We start from the raw sequence: 22845 nt of genomic DNA, 5'->3' as shown, positions 1-22845 counted from the left end.
GGTTTTCCTCTTTATGGGTGAGGAACAAAGGTTCAGGCACAGATGCCCAATGTCCCCCAGCTATCACTAAAGGTAGATTCAAATCCAGGTTTCATAATGACCACTTAAGTAATGTTTAATGTTTTTATTCCCTGGAGACAAAATATTTTAGTCTAAAGAAATGGTTTTGTAGACAAATCCCAATCAGCTCCACTAATTACTATGTGAATATATCACTTATATTCTAAGAACTTTAGTTTTCTCCTTAGTTTTTATGTCTATGCAGCAGGCATTATACTATCCATTTCATATCATCGAGAGAAGTGTATTAAGTGCCCTGGCTGTGTGCTGGGCACTTAATTAAACACTAAGTAAAATATTAACTATTTTCACCCAACCCTTTGGTCCCATTTATGGATATTACATTATCACAGTTACCTTCTTCCTAGAAAAAACATTTTACAGACATCTGGAAATCAAGGGACTATAGAGTCATCTTACCCTTATTACTTGGTGGAATATTAGCATGATTTTTTTTAACTAAATTTCAAGTTTGTTTCTTAAAAAGTGCTATGGTAGTTAATGGAAGATACATTTCACCAGTTTTGGCAGAAGCCAGCTCTCCAAATGGAATTAAAAGTCCAGTGAATCATTCAGCACACTATATTTTCAATATAACCACTGAAGAGAAATGGAAGCTTGTCATTTTCCCTTTAAAGCCATGCACATTGCTGAGTTTTCCATGGGCTTGCTGTGTATACATAACTTTTAAAATGAAAATACTATTCATGTGAAAAGGACGATCAAGGTAGACTGCAGCGGATTGTCACTGCAGTAGTTTGGGATGTCAGTAATTCTTAAGCTAAAAGGATTCATGATTCAAGAGGATGCCTCTAATTTTACATTTGTTGTCATCTTTCATTTGTTTTCCTGTTTTGGAACCATTTACCAGCTGTGCTTATCAGACTGCTTTTAATTCCTATGGAGGAATGGTCTCTCTTAAAATTTGTGATCCAAAAGGAAGATAGAAAGCATTTGTATTTTGATTTCAAAGTATTTAAAAGATTGGATTGTTTATATACTGTGGGCTTTTGTATTTCATTATTGTAGGCAGCACACAGAGAAGACTACTTTCTGCATTTTTTTTCTGAGAGTCTTGATCAATGAAGCAAGCTTAAAGTACTTTTCCACAAGAAATAATCACACATAATTAATATAAAAGAAATCAGTTGGGTCTATTTATTTCTCTCTCCTTTTTACAAGAATATATTTGACCTTGGAAGTAAAAACAAGAAGTTTCAATGATGTTACTTCACATGGCAGAATCTCTCAACTGTATTTGGGGTATGGGTAGATGTGTCTTTGGTAGCTACTATAACTATCATGCCCCTTGGGTACCCCACAAGCATGTTGGAGTTGGACTTTTCAACCAGAGAACAATGATATGATCCTTAGATGCATAGTCCTAGAATATTATCCTTTGACTGATTTCTGAACTTTATAAAGTTGAAAACACCGTAAATAGACTATTGAAAGTATTTATGCACACTACAAATGCAGATGAAATTTTTTATCAGCTTGCTTGAAATGATTGGAAACTACCATCAATAGGTCAGTTGATTATATCTGAAATCCTCAAGGTAAAAAATTCCACTTGGAAAGGGACCAATACACCTGTCCATTTGCCAGAGTCCCGTGAAAACATGGACCAAAGGAGGGAAATGCACTTTCAAACTCCTGGGCAGTAAGAAACATCATGACCTTGTTGGGTAGGATGGGTGGGGGAGGGAAGTCCCAGAGGGAGGGAATGTGTGTAGGCGTATGGCTGATTCACTTCGCTGTTCAGCAGAGACTAACATAACATTGTAAAGCAATTATACTCCAACTTAAAAAAAAAATCAAGTACAAATTGGACATTCTAGAAACCTTAAAGGACAAAAAGAATAAAGAGGCATAGTGATGTGACACAAATAATAAATTTCAGTGGGGGAAGCAAAGGACTTTTTTAAACTGGCATTTGTGGATTGGTCTTGCCAACACTTCCAAGCAGACTTAGAAGAGAAAAGAAAAAAATCATCACTTATGTGATTCTTTTGACTGGTGCTTTCTAAAATTCTTGGGATGTAGATCACACTGGGAAATTGAATCAATTCACTAGCTCTCAAAACATAGAATTCTTCGTTACTCAATTTTGCTGAGCTGGGCTATAATTCTGATTCCCATGAAAATACCTTGGCTTGGGAGAAGACATCTGTGTCACTAAGGTAGCAAGGTGTACCATCCAATGAATTCAGGGCTCTCTTTCATCAATGTGTAGCACTGAGGGTAAATTATAATAATTAAGATTTGGCCCTTAACGGAAGCCAATCTGCAAGCAGATCTGAAATGAAAACTCTTGAAATCTATTATTTAAGTCACCTTAAATTTCCTAGGAATCTGTGCGCTAGGAAAGCCCTAGGTATAGCACTCAAAGATTCTAGAAATTCTCTCTATACATAAGCATGCTTTTTACAAGTACTATGCCATTAAGGAATAGCAGGAAGGCACAGAGTTGCAGTCTCATATGCTATTGTCATTCTCACTAACCACTCTGCAGAGTTTACGTCCAGCCATTTTCCTTTCCTGCTAATTTGCATGGTTGCTTCTTGATGGTGGTGATTGTCTATGTGTTAAGCTTTGAGTAATTCATTCTCACACCACTCTCCTCCCCTTCCTTGTTTATTTAGCACAGAGCTTGTAAAGCTCAGTCATATTTGACTCTGTTGCTGACTGGATTATGGGATGCAGAATGCATGTATGTATCATTGAGTACATCTCTGAGTGATGGCCTTGGCATCATGTCAAATCACAGGGTCATCCTCTCTCATCATGTCACATCACGTCATGCTTGACATAGACACATATCTCAATTCTTAGTATCCAGAAGTAATCGGGAAGTACGCCTTCACAGCAGTATGAGCAGTGCTTTCAGATACAGGAAATAGAGTAGATTGACCTCTCCATTTTCTATTTTTTACCACAGTAGATACAGTGAACCCTGTTAGAAGTTGTGCATATAAATGTATTCATATCTCAATGAAAAAAACAAAGCATCTGTACAAGACAGGAATTTTCTTTCTGAATTTTTCTCACAGTAGTAAGGCAGTGCTCTTCCTGTGTTTATTATTGTTGTTGATAAGATCTAATTTCTGGAACCAGGTATTAATATAAAGGATTCTATTCATAGAGTGAGCTACATGATAGTTATTAGGGATTTGCAATGTGACAAATCAAACTAAAAGTATTCAAAAAGAGCTGGACTATGCCATTGAGAGATTATTTCTGCAAAGTGTCTCCACTGTTAAATCAATCCAACCTGATACATTAGGCTTCTGTTGCCTGATAAATCTAGTGTATAACTCTATTAACCATTAGCACTGAATGCTTCCAACTTTAAATTTTGCCTTGATTATGGAACTCTAAGACACTGGATATTAGTCCCCAAACCTCCTCTGCCTTTACTCCTCCATGTTTAAGTCTTTTCCACATCAGAAGCTAATAAAAAGGAAAAACTAATCTGAATAAAACAAGATTCTTGAAAATTAATGAATGAACTAATTAATGAATAATTAGCTGATGAACAAAATTTGGATAATATGAACTATATTGTTCATATTTCTTGTGCCCCAGGAATACCCAGGTATCTACAATAGTGAGAGTTGGGCCTGTTTCTGAAGCTTTCACCAGTGGAGAAGTAAGTTGTTCTTTCAAGAATGTGGAAGTTGTCTTCAGCCTCCCTGGGAACTCAAGGAGTACTGGATGGAGGTTTTACCACAGTCATCAGCAGAATTAACTTTAATGAGCACTGGATCCAGTGACGCTTTCCTTAGCACCCTCAGCCTCATGTTCAGTAGTTTTCTGCTCATTTTACTCAAGATATTTTGTCTTCTCCTTTATGCTTCTCTTTCATTCTCTATCAAATCTTCCTCTCCTAGCTATTCCTGACAACTTAATATGCTATTCTTCTCAAGCAGTTTAATAGGAATCAAAACCTTAAGCACGGAAATGAAGTAATGGTCATTGGGTAAGTGAGGGGTGTTTAGGAAAGAGTAGACTGAATTGATTAACCCTTAAATTATAAATATGGTCAAAAATATGGTCTATTTTTATGTAAATTTATCTCTGGTCTATCACATTACTCTAAAGTATTTACATTGCCATCAGTTAATATTATTTATCACAGACTGACTGGCAGGATGTGTTTTAACATGCTATTGTGAAAAAGACTTCCTCATTTAAGTTGATTGTAGATTCAGCATGGGTATGTCACCACTGCTCAGAAAGCTAATGCAAATTTTGGCTACATTCATAACATATTGTGTCTTGATCAAGGGCAGTAATATTCCCTCTGTTCTCTGCTGATCCTATTGCATCTGGAGTACTGAGTTCACTTCTAGACGCCTTATAATTGTGTATTGGATCATTTCAGTTGGATTACAAATAAAAGGTCAAATGAATACATGTATTAATATAAAAAGACATATTGTTTGCTTAACTTTAAGGATGTGGTAGGAAACCTCCAGTTTACTAAAAGGGATCAAATGATTCCTGGAAAACCCTTTCTGATGCAAGGTAAGGGTGAAGTTGGAACAAGGTTGGATTAGGTTTAGAATGAGGTTAAAATGAGCTTGGAGTGAGGCTGGCATGTGCCTAGGTGATATTGAGATGAGCACAGGTTGAGCTTTGGGCAAGTTTAGGGTATTATGGGGATAGGAAGAAGCCATCAGTGAGTCTAGAGAGGCACAAGAAACACTGTCAAGCTTGCACAGCAGATTGATATATCCTAGTGGATTCAGGGCACATGTCATGCTAGTCAACATAACACCTCCACACAGAGTCAACCTAACAATGGATAAAATCAACTTTAGCAGACTGCTCCTGAACTTTTTCACCATATTTATTATATTCAGTCATCTGAGCATCTCCTATGCCTGAACCCTCACTAAATCCTCAAATATGGAAAGGGAATTTAACAGGATGTTAAAGAGTCAAGAGTTACCCAAGGCTTAAGTTGGAGGTTTGTCTAGAAAAAAATTTGGGAAGCCATAGTTCTTGTCACCTAATAATTGAAATGAGGGGCATAACATGAAAGCAACAGCAGTCTTGGTCTTTAGCTTATCAGATAGTAGAGTTTGAATGGGTACCTGGAGGTTAGTGGGAGGTATTTGTGGAAAGCTTTCGAATAATAAGAGCTATGCAGTGATGGTATAAGCACCCTATAACCAAGGGAGTTCCCATTTCTACAAGCGTGCAAGAAGAGGCTGGTGCATTTTGCCTTCAATTGGAAATGCCATTGAAGGATCTCAAAGGTCTTTTCTGAGACTGTGGCCCTGAGCAGCTTTGAATTTTCAACGATTTCAGTTTCAAGATTTTTCCTTTTGAAGAGATCACTGAGTTTTCTTCTTGAGGTAAAAACAGAAACTAAAGATGTTAATGTCTCTAAAGCATCTAGCACATACCCCTTTTCCTTAATCACTGTCTTCCTTTGACTCTTAAAGAAAACATATTGGAAGAAAATTGAGTAATTGAATAGAACATGCTGTCTAATACAGAAGCATTTCTGTTGGATGAGAAATATCCAACCAGGCAATGGAAGATTTGTGGCATGACTCACAAACACATTTTATTGAATATTTTCAAACTATTGCTGACCACCAATTCTTTGTACTTCTATTTTTGCTCATTTTTAAAAAGCAGTTTGAGGCTCCAGCTGCTAAGCCAGGAATGCTCTTTTTCACTGGCAGTATTTTCCTCTGTTGGCAGAATCCACAGGCAATTGCTTTAATGCTTTTTTGGAGTTACATTCGGTGTCTGTCATAGTTCATGCAAAGATAAGCTGATTGGGTTGTCTGGTTGGTCCCAGATGCTTTTGGCTTTAATGCTCCATCAATTCTCTTTGAAAATGCAGTCCTGGGCCAATCCCATCTCTCAAGAGACACTTGCAGATGACTTCTTCATGATCAAAAGGCAACATAATTTCCTGATATCCATATGCTTTCTCTGGAACTTCTTTTGGTGTTCTCAAAATTGATGTTTCTTATAAGTGGATGACAGATCGTCATTTAGAAAAGGTCTAGACTTCAGAAGTGTTTCCTCAAGTGTTCCTACAAGTGAGAGTCAAGAGGGCTGAACTGGTTTCTCAGAACTCCAAGGAGTGTGTTCTAGGACCCAGAGCCATAAAATCACCCCCTACAAAGATAAAAAACTGGATTTATTGTTTACTCTTGCATCATGATCATAGTAAGTGGGGATTTGTAAAGTAGAAATTATCCTCTTTTTTCAGTTTTTAGTCTTAAATGTCATGTCTGATTCACATATTTCCTCCTAGACAATCTTACTTACAATCATTTTGTTACAAAGAAATTCAAGGAGCTAGGTAAACTAGTGATGTGATTGTATACAACATAGATTTGCTGGAACTAAGGCTTTAAAAATTGACAAAAAATTATCCAAGTGACATCTTTGAACCCCATCTGACACTCTATATGTTACATGCTTCTCCGTAGGGGCAAGCATGAAAGGCAGATAAAGATCCTTCTGTTTTCTATGTTTGTTTTCCAAGAAGCGCATATCCAACTAGAGGAGAGAATAACAGGGCTTGGCAGTAGGACTGCTCTGAGAGCCAGAGTCTATGCTTTTTGAGGAGGGACAAAGGGACAGTGTGGCACTTAAATAATGGGCTTATTCAAGTTGAGCTTCTGAGTCTCATTTTTCCTTCCCCAACAAATCCCCTTTTAAAATTTATTTTTGGGAAGAGATGTTTGGACTAGCTCTGTGTACAGTCCTGATTGAAATGGTTCCCACCTTGTATGTGAGGGAGGAGGAATGACAAAATCCCTAATTAGAAAAGTATTTAAGAAAGCCACATAAACATCTGCAATAATGCTTTCATTTGCATAAGGGAGAAAGATGAAAATGACAGCGCAAATTCATAATGTTTTTGGATGGTGTCAAGGAGCAAATCATTCTACCATCTTTTTCTTCTTTAAACAAAGCAATTGGAGTTTTATGAACAGCTTGGAAATAGAAAGATTGAGAACAAAGCCATCTGTCAGCTACCTGTTTTATCACTCATCTAGTCATAGTTTAACCTTGCCTTCCAGGGTTGTGAGCATTCCAGAGATTGTTTGAAAGATGTATGTGTCCTGTAAGCAGCCATCATCAGGAAGCAAACTACTGAACTGAAATAGTGAACTCGTCACAATGATTAAATTTAGTATTTTTAGAAAGGGGAAGGCTCTATGCTGGTACTTTATGCAAATGACCTAAAATATTTATTTCAACAAACCTAAGTTTAATATTAACACCCTATTTTATAGACAAATTGAGGCTGGATAAATTGCAAAAGCTCATATAGTTGGTACAAGCAGAGGTGGGATTTGACTCAATTTGACCCCAAGCTCACTCTAAAAATCTCACTCTTTCCAGGGTCTCTGTTTTTTTTCTGGTGGACAAGATAAACTGCTTTCTAGACATAATTGTTCTCTCTCTCAGAAGGTTCCTTTTATATTTGACTTTCTATTATTTAAGTGTGAGCTTGAGAGAGCTTCCTAACAGTTACCTATCTTCCACTTCCCAGAGATATAACATCACAGAAATAATTTAAAAGGTTCAAATGCAGGAAAATTAGGTGTTACTTCCATATATACTAATTGTCTATGGACATCTAGGTCTGGCTATTCTACAGGAACCTCAAATTCAAGAAGTCAAAAACTGAAGAAATTTTCCTCACACTGATATTTCTGTTTTATTTTTCTCAATTTCTGGGAATGTCATAAGCCTCTACCCAATCTGCTAATCTCTAAACCCAGGTTTTACCCTAGATGTCCATTCTTTAGCCTTCTCTTATCTGTTTCCTCAGATTTATCTTGCTTACTATTTCCAGCTTTCCATTATGTCATGTCCTTCTGTCATCCCATCCCAAAGGCAAACACATCCATTTGAAATTCTCCAAATTTGTTTTTTGTCATACAGCCCATTCTGGTACACCCTCCCCATTCTCCCCATATAGTTACATAGTAGGAGGTCACCTGTCTTTCAAGATTAAGCTCAAAAATAAACTCCTTTCCAAAGCCATTCCGACATGTCCCTATAGATAGATATATATCTCCAAGCATTCTCTTTTCTTTTCCTCCCTGTATTCAGATGTCCATTGTTGCAAGCATAACTTATTTCCTTCTTTACTTTTCTAGTTTCCTTGACTAGACTGTAAGTTCCTGACGGCAAACTTTGTCTTATTCCTCTTGGCGGCAGCAGGATCTAGCACAGTGCATGGCTCATAATCAGTTCTCAGATGCTTTGGTGAAACTAATAAATTGAGAATGAAAGAAAATCTTGAATGCAAAGACTCTAAAGGACATCAGACTAGCAATGATCTAAAAGAACAGATCAATAATGAACTGAATAGTGCGGATCTTACATATTTTACATTTGTTACAGTCAAGAAGCTTGTAAGAGAATTTGTAAGTCTACAAAAAATACTATGAAGTTCCCTTTCTGAGTATATATACGTGAATTGTCATTTTTCTATGAATGTACTTCAGTGTGGGTCTAGAACAAAATTGTTTAGCCTAAAACAGTGGCAAAAATAACAGGTTCATCCCTAATAAAGTGAATGAGTTATCGTAACAAGAGGTTGGCTCTAATTTATGTTGATAAAACATAATATTTTCTCATGCCCATTATGAATGCATAACGTGGGCCAGTGTAATGGCAAGCACCTCAGCAACTTGGAAATAATTCATTAAATAAATGAGATACAATTGAAGAAAAAATTTTAGAAAAATCAAATATTGAAAACCTGATAAGCTGAATTGTCTGTATTTACATATGTTCATAATTTATTTTCCCCAACTCTCTGTATTTAGCTCATTTGGAAATCATCTATGAGTTGCAGCTGTTGCCTAAATCATAAGTGCTTCTATATTCTGAGATAATAAGAATCAATTTATATTCCAGTGCCCCAAAACATAATCAACTTGCATATAAACTTCATTGATTAAGGGCAGTATAGTAATTGAGAATGTATGGGCATAATAACTTGGGTTTCTGAGAAATTATAAATGTTATTCTTTTTTCCTTTGTTTCTTCTTAAACCACTCTGTTCTGAGTGCACCTTTTAGAGCCCACTATTGGATGATCTATTTTTTTTTTTTTCTTTAAGTTCATGCTATTTGGTTGGAATAAAAACATATAGGCTCACAAATGACAATTTTTTTTTTTTTTTTTTTGCGGTACGCGGGCCTCTCACCGTCGCCGCCTCTCCCGTTGCGGAGCAACGCGGGCCTCTCACCGTCGCGGCCTCTCCCGTTGCGGAGCACAGGCTCCGGAGCGCAGGCTCAGCAGCCACGGCTCACGGGCCCAGCTGCTCCGCGGCACGTGGGACCCTCCCGGACCGGGGCACGAACCCGTATTCCCTGCATCGGCAGGCGGACTCTCAAGCACTGCGCCACCAGGGAAGCCCCACAAATGACAATTTTTAACTGGGAGAAAATAGATTAAACAAAACCAGGGCATAGATACAATTTTCCTCATGGTTTTCATATCTGGGATTTTGGAATAGGGTACCAATAATTGAAGCACATGGTGAGGGATGATGAGTTCTGGCTCAGCTGTGTAGCCACCTCACCTCACATCCATATGAATGTGGACAAGTTGCTTTAATTTGGTAAATGGTTCTCAGGCATTATTAGGAGCACGTTTATCCAGTTCAGTCTTTCAAATTGTAGTTGATCCAGTCTACATTTGCTAACGTTTACTGATGGTGGTGACGCTATCCCAGTGGTTTGTAGTTTGTACTTTAATTGTTCCATATGTGTATGAGTATACTCAGCACGCTCAGCATTATTGAGTAACTGTTTTCTTTTTTTTTCCCTATCTCTTTGTTTTCTCTGTCTTTTAGTTATTTTTCCCCTCTTCTTTCATTCACTCACTCAATCAAGTCCCATCTGAATACTAACCAGGTATTGAGCTTCTCAATTCTGGGCTTGTGACCTATGTCTTTTCTTCAAGGAAGGCAGCTATGCCCTTGTTGAAAATCCTTTCTCCTCATACTTCCCCCTCTCTCCTTCATGCTACCACTCCATCTTCTCCTCTCTGAAGTTGTGCATGTTATCATTTATTGAATAGATATTATGTGCCAGGCCCTGTACTGTCACTGCATATATATTATTACATCAATTCACACAACCACCCAATGATGGAGAATCAGTTACCTCATATTTCATCCATGAGAAAAACAGAGCCCAGTGTAACTTGCCTAAAAGTTTAGAGTTAGTAAGTAGATTCGCCATGAACAGAATCCAGCTGTATCTGACTCAAAGTTCTTTCTCTTCTACTGCTTCATCTTTACTTCTTTAATAGATTTTTAACTTAATTTACAAGTTCCAAAAAGTTTTAGAAATCAAGACACTGAAATTGTTATGAGGGGTTTTTTTTATGGCTATGACATCTCTAATATTGATTTGGCTTTCAGAGAGATTACTTTTCAAGATGAATTTGTAGAAAAGTGGGGAGTGTACATGGAAGAGTGATTATTTTCAAAATTCAATTGAATGCTTAAACTTTTATAAATAAACAATAATTGGAAGATAAAATATTTTGATGGCACTTAGTTTTTTATTTTTAGAGCGATAGATCCTTTAATAACAGATCTGTTTAATAGAGACCTTTAAAAATTGAACAAATGCAGAGCTCTCTCTCCCAGCCTGACTATGAGGTCAGCTATCTGCCCTTAGAGTTTGAATGATGGGGCTGTCATTTAGGTTGGTATTTGAAATCAACCTATTGCTGTGAATTTCTAAATTACAAAGTGAAGAGAGGATGGTTGGTTTATCAGGAGGATATGGAAACTAGCTTCAAATTCTTCCCCCTAATATCCCAGATTAGAAGTCATGAAGTATTTTCCCTGGTTTTGGGCAATAACAGACCACCTCATAATCAGACCAAAAAATAAAATAATTTCCTTTTTTAAATCAGTGAATATTTCCTCAGATTCCAGTGTGCATTTAACACTGTGCTTGATATTATGGGTAATATAAATATACTTTGAGATATGGTACTTGACCTTAAGAAATCTACACTCTACTTGGGCTTGCAATATATTTGTTAAAATAAATATTTATCATTCCAATAGATTTTGAAGATCAAGAAGAGGAATAAGCTCCACAAGTGAAGTTCTTCTTTATTCCTTGGAAAATTTTCGTTAGGGTACTTTTGTTTGATTAGAGCAACACACTCACATCCTCAAATAGAAATTTAAAAACTGACAATGATAATAGTTTCCATTTCCAGTGTGTGACATCAACTTATCAAATAGTCTAGGTTGCAGTAATACAGAGACATTTGAATCTAGGAGAAAACTAAAAGGTTCTTGGTGTAGTAAACATGCTTCTAAGTAGGGAGATACATCAAATATCATGTTAACATTCTTAGTATTATGGCAGAATATATAGGTATGTTGGAGGGGCAGTATATGTGGAGCAGGAAAACACAAATGAGATGGAGATTAGCTTATGGAGAAATATATGCAAGAAGTATCTCAACACTACGTCATTAAAGATGGTAAACAATGTCACCTTCTAATCTTTCATCTTAAAACTGCATAGATTCATAATTAGAATTAGATCTTGGATTTTTCACCTTTCCTCTAATTACTAGGTAAAACCACAGTAGCTTGGTGGTTATCTTACTTGTTGATGTTAGATATTAGACAAAGCGTTAAGATACAGTTGTTATGGTGATGAGAAGGGGAAGGGAGTTATACATTCTTTTGTAATATGGAGGGTATTTGGATCACAAAGCCATCTAGTGAAAGCCTCCTAAGGGACAGTTTTTTTCTTATGCAGATGAAATGTACTGGTAATTGTAGTTTTCCACTCAGTCAAGTTCAGTTTAGCATTTGGATGCAGCTTTGGGATAATTTTGTAAAAAATTAAAATTCTTGGAGTAGATTCTCAGTGAAACTGTATTTTACTTTATATGTGTTAACTCTGTGCTAGGAAGTTGAATGAACCAGATTTTTTTTCATGCCTTTGGAAAAGAGGGAACATTATATGATATATGACATCTTGGTTTTTGCTGACTATGTAAAACTTTCCCTCTGAAATCTGGTTAATACTTTCCTGATTTTCCATGTTATACACATTAAACATTGGTTTACTAGGCAAATTGTGAATACCAGTCTCATTTTTTATTACAAATAAATTAGGTAAATTTATGGGTGGACTAAGTAGTCTAAAATAAAAACCAGTTTTGTTTTGTTTTTTTTTAAGCTAACCCAATTGTTATTTTTCCTAGGAATATGTGTTATGTGGTGATTTCCAAGTCCAAATGTAATGATTTTGGACTGTAATTCCAAAATTATTATATCTATCTATCTATAATTTCAAATGTCTATAGCTTTTAGGATTTTACGTTAAAGAGGAAAAAGAACTGTGTATAATCAAAACAGTTGTATTAGAACAATTTGAGCCAATCCAAGATAGAAAAGGATAATAATTATTATGATCATGGATATGAGTAAATTGGGTTTGTTAAAATAACAATCTTTGTTCTAATCTCATTTCCCTACCTTTTTTTTTTTTTAAATCCTGAACAGCACTTTAATTCTTTCTGCCTCCTTTCTCTTTATATCCCCACTATCCAGGTCAATCAGAAATTAATTCCTCTTATCTCGTTTGCAACATTTCTTGAATCTTATCTTACCTTTTTCTTTCCTTTGCCACCAATAATATCTAGGCCTTTACTTTCTCATACTTAGATTATTGCTTTGTTCTCTAAAATAGTTTCTCTCCCACTAATATTGTTTCCATAAAGGTCACATTTTTATATAGTAGCTGGATTAATCTTTCAAATGTATAATTTTCATTAAGTTCAGCTTTGCAAAAGCAAATACTATTTTACACTCAATTATAATAGCAATTTGCACCTTTATGATAAAGACCCATTTCCTTTTCCTAGTGTACACGACGTTCCATCATTTCCCTCCATTCTGCATTCCCAACGCTGTCCTCACTTTAATCCTCTTCGGGATTCTATGCTATAGCCAGAATGGTTTAACAGCTATAACATTCCATCTTCTAATGTGTTCATCCACTCTCTATCCCCAGCACGCCAATTTGTAGTGGCTTCATTTAATTCCATCAAAATCTAAGGTCCAAAACAAGTTTTATCTCCTTGATAAAAAATGTGATGAAACTATCCTGCAATGCTTTTGTCTACCTAGGAACTTTCATAGCATTCATATCTATACACCTTTATGGTAATTTGGAGAATGCATGTGTTTGTGTATATGTGTCTGTGTATTTACATATGTACATACATATGCATTTATACATGTACATTTCTTTTTCTCACACACATATATATAGATATCTGAGTTTGGAGTCAGGTTTACTGAGTTTTCATTCTAGTTTTGCTGTTTACAAGTCATATGATCTTAGATAAATTACCAAACTTTTCTTAAATTAGGTATTTTCATATATAAAGTGGAATAACAAAGAGTACTTACCTTTATTAGTTTCCTAGGGCTTCCATAACATGGTATCACAAACTTGGTGGCTTTAAACAACATAAATTTATTCTCTCCCAGTTCTGGATGCTAGAAGTCTAAATTCAAGGTGTTGGCAGGGTCATGCTCTCTCTGAAGGCTCCAGGGGAGGATCTCTACTCACCTCTGGAAGCTTCCTAGCTTCTGGTGGTTGATGGAAATCCTTGGCCTTCCTTGGCTTTCAAATGCATCACTCCAGTCTCTGCCTCTGTCTTCACATGGAATCCTCTCTGTGTGTCTGTGTGTTTCTGTTTTCTCTTCTTATTAGGGCACCAGTCATAGGATTAGGGCCCACCTGAATCCAACATGATATCTTCACTAATTACACCTGCAAAGTCTATTTCCAAATAAAGTCACATTCTGAGATTCAAGGTGGACATGAATTTTGGGGGGACACTATTTAATCCAATGTACTACCTCAGAATTGTTTTAAGGATTTAATGAGATAATCCATGTAAAGTGTTTGATGAAATGCATTGGTACATGGTAAGTGCTCACAAAGTTAAATATTGATATTATTATTACTACTAGTGTTGTTGGACAGATTTCTTTATCATCAAGGGACCATGTATATGACATCAGAGACTTTAGCCATTTGATCATGCTTATTCAAGATGTTTTTAAAATCTGAAGCTCAAATATTTAATAAAGAGAAAGTCATCCTCTATAAAAAGCAATAATTATCAAGATTTTGGTAACTTCCTCTTTTTTTTCTACCCTGATATATTTACATATGTCAATGATTACTTGCGGTCTTTCAGAATTCTCATCCCTGTTTTTGATAAAACAAAAATGAATCACTTTAACACTATTAGAATTTCTTGATGGAGTACACATTTATAGAAATATAGGCATAGAAGATATAAAAGGGATAAAATTCCAGAGGGATGATTAGGGTGCTTTTAGTCTGGTGGAAACAAGAAAAGGAATTAAGAAAAGAATAAGGATACCACTGGAGGAAGATGATGTACTGTGTAGAGATGTTAGAAAGCTTAACTATTCAGTTTCTGTTATGCTTTGTTCCTCTTTATCAAGGAAAATAACTTAAAAACTTACAAGTATAGGATAAATAAACATAATTAAGAGAAAATGGAAGTACCAGACAGATACTGTGGGTAATTTGCTCTTTCAAATCAAGTCACTTCTTCAGAACTAAGTGAATACTTTTGGGAGGGAGGTTGAACAAAGATGTAGCAGTGGGAAAACAGCCACTATTTCTAATTTTCAAGAATTGCAGAAAATGAGGGAAGTGCTAGAGAAAAAGACCTTGCAGAATCCCTGGCTTAGTGTATAGTATTGGGTTGGGCAAAAATTTCACTTGAGTTTTTTCTATAACATCTTACGAAAAAACTGAACGGACTTTTTGGCCAAACCAATATTTACTATACTGTTTTTAAGTGGGCTAATAAAGTTAATATCTCCCCCAAGCAAATTTTAGAAGACTGACCACGGAATTCACTAAGAGTAACTAGGTCACACTTTTCCTTTTATAGTAAATGATATAGGAATGAAATAATCTAGGTATTTGGATATCAGCAGAACATTTGACAAAGGTTTTTATGATGTTCTCAGTAACAAGTATAATAAATATGGGAATGACAATATCATAGTTTGGGAAATTTGTAACTGGCAACACAACTCTATCCAAGGAATTTTAAATGTATATAAAACTTAGAAAAAATATAGGTGGGAAGGTGGACTCACCTTTCAAAATTATCATAATATGGATTTCTGGTCAACATAGCACCATGATTTAACACTGTAATGCATCGTCTTTACTTCAAACACATAGATAAACTATGACAAGACAAAATAAGAAAACACATTACTATGTTAAAAAAACAAAAACATAAACAAAGAAAAAGAATCTCATGGATCTGAATCAGATGATGAACAAAAAATGATGAATGTATATGGACTACACAACTGCTGGCCCTTGACCTCAGCAGGAAGTTGTGGTTTCATTTGACCCTTGAGGGAGAAAGGGGCCTTAAGTACTCCATGGGGGATGGGACCCTGACGAAGACTCCCTGATTGTATCCAGGGACTGCACAGGAGGCTTATGAAAGTAAACTGAGAGAAAAATAAAACCTTGCCATTATATGTAGTATTGGTTGTAAGCAAGCATCTGAACTAGAGAAATGGACAGTCCTACATAACCTCCCAACCAAGACTGAACTAAGCTGTGCCCTGGATCATTAACTGGATTTGCAATTTTATCAACATCACAATGGGCATGAGCCCATTAGAGGACACAAGGGTCCTGAGGGTTTGGAAAGTGACAACTGCAAAACTTTGCAATGTGGAAGGAAGAACACAGAGAAAGATGGAAAGAGAAATAATATCAGAAAACAAAAACTAAATATTAAAAATGAACTTGCAAACCAAAATTCCAAAACACATGAGTAAATGTAATCCCAAAAGACAGCCCATCAACACTTAGAATGTGGATTTATTCCCAAAGAAACTAATCATAAGAATAGTAGTGCAAGGTATTTAAAATAAGTTTGCCTAGAATAATTAAGACAATTTTTATGAAAGAGCATGACGTTATAAAATATATAAATAAAACAAGGTCAGGTTCTTATGTAAAAAGAAGGAGTAATAATGAAAAATATAGCCATTAAAATATTTTAAAATGGAGCAAATTAGATGAACTCTAGACTGTACATGGTGAGTGAGTTTGTGAACCAGAACACGATGCTGAGAAATTCACTCAAACCAGCACACGAAGACAAAGAATACAAATGTAGAGTTAGTAGCTATAGAAGGGAGACTGAAAAGTTCCAACAAACATCTAAAGGAGCTTTAGGGGAGAATGGCAATAACTGTGGAACATCAATATTTGAAGAGATAAAATCTACAAATTTCCAGGATTAAATCCCTGAATGCTGAGACTGAAAAAATGAATAAAATAAATCTACAACCTGGAAGATTACTGTGAAACTATAGGACATAAATAATAAGGAGAAGCTCTTAAACCAGTAAGACAAGATAGGTTTCCTTCAGAGGAATAGCACTTTGATCGACAGTTGACTTCTAGACATGAGTAGAGACTAGAAAATTGTGGAACAGTGGCTTCAAAGTGCTGCAATCAGATGGTATTCAGCCTAGAATTTTACTCCCAGCAGTATTATCAATCAGGAGTTTTTTTTCCAGACCTACACCAATTGAGATTTTAAATTTTTATTAAAACTACTTTAGGAGAAACGATGTTTTTTAGCACAGAAGTCAAAACCATGTAAAATGAGTACTGACTATAAAATAACATTTTAAAAAGATAATTGTAAACCATTGAACAAGAATTAAAGGAGGCAGGAGAATAATTTTCAGTGGGTAATAGAACTATGGCTCTGAGACATATTTGGGATGAGATGGAAACTTAGAATAACTTTTGCTTTGTTATAGTAATTTATAGTTAAGTTTGTTAGAAATTTAAGGACAGTTACCACATTTTACCCAGGAGGATGGCTACTATAAAAAAATATCAAGTGTTGGAAAGGACATGGAGAAACTGGAACACTGTGCCCTGTTGGTGGGAATATCAGATGGTGCAGCTGCTGTGGAAAGCAGTATGGGGGCTCCTTCAAAAGTTAAAAATAGACTCACTCTATGATTCAGTGATTCCACTTCTGGGTGTATATCTAAAAGAATTAAAAGAGGGTCTCGAAGATCTATTTGTACACTCAAATTCATAGCAGCATTATGCACAATAGCTAAAACGTGGACACAGTCCAAATGTTCACTGACAGATGAATGAATAAGCAAAATGTGAGGTATACATACAGTGGAATATTATTCAGCTTTAAAAAGGAAAGAAATTCTGACACATGCTGCAACATGGATGAACCTGGAAGATATTATACTAAATGAAATAAACCAGCCACAAAATGACAAATACTATGTGATTCTATTTACAACAGTTACCTAGAGCAGTCAGATTCACAGAGACAGAAAGTAGAATGGTGGTTGCCAGGGGCTGGGGGGAGGGAGAGTGGAGGGTTATTGTTTATTAGGTACAGGGTTTCAGTTTTGCAAGACAAAAAGAATTATGGAGATGAACGGTGGTAATTGTTGTATAACAATGTGAATGTATTTTATACCACTGAGCTGTATATCTAAAAATAGTTAAGATGGTCAACTTCATTATGTGTATTTTACCCCAATAAAAATTTGGAAATAATATTAGCTACTGAAAGAGTAGATATATAATCTATGACACATACCAACAAAGGGAAAATATAATACTTTATCAATTCCAATAGAAGAAATAAAAATGAAAAATAAAAACAAAGGGACAGGTTCATATCAATACATAGAAGAAAATTAGGATGATAGAAGTCAGTGAGATAAATCTCAACACATTATCAGATATGATATTCAAATATCCTGCCTTATGATGATACTAACAAGAGAAAGACCTAGAGCAAAACCATGCAGAAAATTTGAACATAAAGGGATAAAAAAGAATATATCAGGGAAGTATGAATTAAAAGAAAGCTACTGTGTCAAAATTAATATTAGGCAAAATAAAATTTAAGGCAAAAATCATGTATAAGAATAAACAGAGTTACTATATACTAATTAAAATTAATCTGCCAAGAATATAAAACAGTTATATACTTGGCATCATTCTGGTTATTGAGGAGTAAAAGTGAACAAAGAGCCAAAAATTCCTGCCCTCGTGGACAGAACACAGGCAAATTTGAAAAATACACAATCATAGCAGGAGATTTTATCACACCTCTATGAAATTGAGAGGAAAAAAAATTAGGAGGATTTAGAATGTTTAAACAAGAAAACTAGTGAGCCTGATCTAAAATATATTTAAAATTCTATATCCCATTTGTAAAGATATATATTCTTTTCAAGTGCCCATAGAGCAAAAAACTAAATAACCTGGAATAAATTTAACAAAAGTACTTAAGGTTCTTATTGAGAAAAATATAAGATAATATTGAAGAAGATTTAAAAAATCTGATTAAGTGGAAAGATATAGTCATGTATGTGGTCACTTAATGTGAAAAATATCAATTAACCTATACATTTAATTCAGCTTCTATTTAAATCCTCACAGGATCTTTCCTGGACAAACTGATACTAAAATGTACATTGAAGAGCGTAAAGCCAAGTACAATTAAGGCACTTTTGAAGGGGAATGTATTAGAGTTCTCCAGAGAAACAGAACCAATAAGATATAGTCATAGGAAGAGATTTATTATAAAGAATTGGCTTATGCAATTATGGCGGCTGAGAAATCCCATGATCTGCCATGTGCAAGCTGGAGACTCAGGAAATCTGGTGGTTTAATTTCAGTATAAGTTCAAAGGCCTGAGAATCAGGGGACTTGATAGTATAAATCCCAGTCCAGGGGCATGATGAGACTCATATTTCAGTTCAAACAGGCAGACAGGAAGCAAAAGGGGCAAATTTCTTCTTCCTCTATCTTTTTGTTCTATTCAAGCCCTCAACAGATTGGATGATACCTACTCACACTGGGGAGGTGATCTACTTTACTAAATCCATCTATTCAAATGCTTATCTCATCAGGAAACACTCTCCCAGACACAGCCAGAAATAATGTTTAATCTGGGCACCCCTTGGCCCAGTCAAGTTGACACATAAAATTAGCCATTGCAGAGAGGAACATGGTAAAGGTTCTTCCCTACCAGAGACCAAGGCTAATTAAAAATTACGGTTATTAAAACAATGTGGGAAATATGTGGCATTATTTCAGAGATTAAATAGAATAATGGAAAAGAATAGAGAATGCTGAAATGAACCATTAAAATATGAAATATGACAAATGACAGAGTGACAATATAAATCAATGGGGAAAGACTAGAGCACTTAATAAATGGTACTGGGACAAAGCTTATCTCTGTGGATAAAAAATAACATCAAATTCTATCCCATAGACACAAGTATACATCCCAAGAAGATGAAAAACATACATGTGAAAACCAGAATTTTAAAACTTTTAAAATAAAATATAGGTTATTTTTATGACCCCAGGGCAGGAAAAAAATTTTTAGACTAGACACAGTAATCACAAACCATAAAAAATAATATTCACAAATTTGACTACATTAGCACTAAAAATATCTGTACAACGATAAATTATAAGCCACACATTGGAGAGATTGAATGATTTTTATCAGAATATATAAAGTAAAAAAAAAAAAGATCAGAAACTCAAGAGGAGAAAAAGACAAAGTACATAAATAGGCAATTCATGGACAAATAAAGCTAGATGGTCAAGCACTATAAGCAAAGACTCTTAGCCTTGTTGGTAATTAGGGAAATGCAGGCAAAACCACAATGAAATATAATTCCCATCAGATTAGCATAAAGTACCAAGTGTTATAATACCAACTATTGTCAAGACAGTGGAGCAACAAGGCTCCTGGTATGTGTATAAATCGGTTCAATCTTTGCTCCTCTTTACTACAGCCAAGTAATTTTATGTCTAGGTTTATACCCTAGAGAAACTCTTCCAAGTATACTCGAGTACACAGATTTTTGCAGCATTTAGTTTTTTATTTTGGTTATTCAGAAGTTAAAATGAATTGACTGGAGCTGTATGTATCAACCCAGACAAATCTCAGAAGTTAAATAGAATAAAGCAAGTTTTAGAATATGACATGTGTTTAGTTGACACTTGAACAATATAGGCTTAGGAGAGCTGACCCTCTGAGCAGTGGAAAATCTGTACATAACTTAGAGTAGGACCTTGGTATCAAAGGTTCCTCCATATCTATGGTTCCACATCCCCTGGTTTAACAAACTGAGGATTGTGTAGTACCACACTGTTTGCTATTGAAAAAATCCACATAAAACTGGACCTGTGCAGTTCAAACCTGAGTTATTTCAGGGTCAATTGTATCTGTACGTGTCTATCTATCTATCTATTGAGAGGGTGATAACATTTATGCAGAATTTGAAATTTATTAAATATTTCTGTATCGTTTATAGATACATACATATGAGGAAAACTATAAAATGCAGAGAAGTGATTCAAGGTAAATTCAATATGGTGGTTAGTTCTGGGGAGAAAGAAAAGGAGATAGGATTTTGGAGGATCACACAAGATGATTCAGCCATATTTGTGAAGTTTTTGCTTGTTGTTTGATTTACTTTGCTTTGTTTTAATATTTAAAACAAACATGGCACAACATGAAGACTGTTAATGTTAGTTGGTATGTGAGCATTTATTTTTATTATTTTAGGTTTTTCTGTGTGTTTAAAATATTTCACAATAAAGGTATAGTGTAAATTTATTTTAATACTGACCTAAAATAAAATGGGGAGCAAAGCAAACTTTCAAGCTAGGTTCTAAAAGTAGATCCAAGAGACTGACTGACTTAAGAGTTCAAGTGAAAATGTCTCATGGCATTTAGTTAACTGCAAATCTCTAGAGATCAAAACTAAAATAAATGCAGTCGACTCAATTAAAGATAGATTTTCGGTGAAAAAGAGAAAATTTCGTTGTCAAAATTGGATGGACTAATGGTAGGCAGTGACTTCCTTGTTCTTGGAAAGTGTTCAAACAGAACTAGTGACCACAGTCAGTTTTGTAGGGAAGGGGGTGGTATATTGGGTATAAGAGTCAGTAAGATAAGTACTAAGGTCTCTTTCAATGACTACTGCTAAATATGATCATTTATTTTTTTTCTTTGTTGATTAAACAGGCACTTCTTATAGGGTTTTTCTTTTTTTTTTTTAACATCTTTATTGGAGTATAATTGACTTACAATGGTGTGTTAATTACTGCTTTATAACAAAGTGAACCAGTTATACATACACATATCTTCCCATATCTCTTCCCTCTTGCATCTCCCTCCCTCCCACCCTCCCATCCCAGCCCTCTAGCTGGTCACAAAGCACTGAGCTGATCTCCCTGTGCTATGTGGCTGCTTCCCACTAGCTATCTATTTTACGTTTGGTAGTGTATATATATCCATGCCAGTCTCTCTCTTTCTTACAGCTTACCCTTCCCCCTCCCCATATCCTCTAGTCCATTCTCTAGTATGTCTGTGTCTTTATTCCCATCTTGCCCCTATATTCTTCATAACCTTTTTTTTTCTCAGATTCCATATATATGTGTTAGCATATGGTATTTGTTTTTCTCGTTCTGACTTACTTCACTCTGTATGACACACTCTATGTCCATCCACCTCACTACAAATAACTCAATTTCGTTTCCTTTTATGGCTGAGTAATATTCCATTGTGCCATATATGTGTCACATATTCTTTATCCAATCATCTGTTGATGGACACTTAGGTTACTTCCATGTCCTGGCTATTGTAAATACAGCTACACTGAACATTTTGGTACATGACTCTTTTTGAATTATAGTTTTCTCAGGGTATATCCTCAGTAGTGGAATTGCTGGGCCGTATGGTAGTTCTATTTTTAGTTCTTTAAGGAACCTCCATACTGTTCTCCATAGTGGCTGTATCAATTTACATTCCACCAGCAGTGCAAGAGGGTTCACTTTTCTCCACACCCTCTCCACCCTTTACTGTTGGTAGATTTTTGAATGATGGCCATTCTGACCAGTGTGAGATGATATCTCATTGTAGTTTTGATTTGCAGTTCTCTAATGATTAATGATGTTGAGCATTCTTTCATGTGTTTGTTGGCAATCTGTATATCTTCTTTGGAGAAATGTCTATTTAGGTCTTCTGCCCATTTTTGGATTGGGTTGTTTGTTTTTTTGATATTGAGCTGCATGAAGTGCTTGTAAATTGTGGAGATTAATCCTTTGTCAGTTGTTTCATTGGCAAATATTTTCTCCCATTATGAGGGTTGTCTTTTTGTCTTGTTTATGGTTTCCTTTGCTGTGCAAAAGCTTTTAAGTTTCATTAGGTCCCATTTGTTTATTTTTGTTTTTATTTCCATCTCTCTAGGAGGCGGGTCAAAAAGGAACTTGCTGTGATTTATGTCATTGAGTGTTCTGCCTATATTTTCCTCTAAGAGTTTAATAGTGTCTGGCCTTACATTTAGGTCTTTAATCCATTTTGAGTTTATTTTTGTGTATGGTGTTAGGGAGTGTTCTAATTTCATATGTTTACATGCACCTGTCCAGTTTTCCCAGCACCACTTATTGAAGAGACTGTCTTTTCTCCACTGTATATTTTTGCCTCCTTTATCAAAGCTAAGGTGACCATATGTGCATGGGTTTATCTCTGGGTTTTCTATCCTGTTCCATTGATCTATATTTCTGTTTTTGTGCCAGTACCATACTGTCTTGATTACTGTAGCTTTGTAGT

The sequence above is a fragment of the Physeter macrocephalus genome, chromosome 12, assembly GCF_002837175.3.
Source record: "Physeter macrocephalus isolate SW-GA chromosome 12, ASM283717v5, whole genome shotgun sequence".
In the NCBI taxonomy this organism is placed as follows: domain Eukaryota; kingdom Metazoa; phylum Chordata; class Mammalia; order Artiodactyla; family Physeteridae; genus Physeter; species Physeter macrocephalus.
This window is presented reverse-complemented; position numbering follows the sequence as displayed.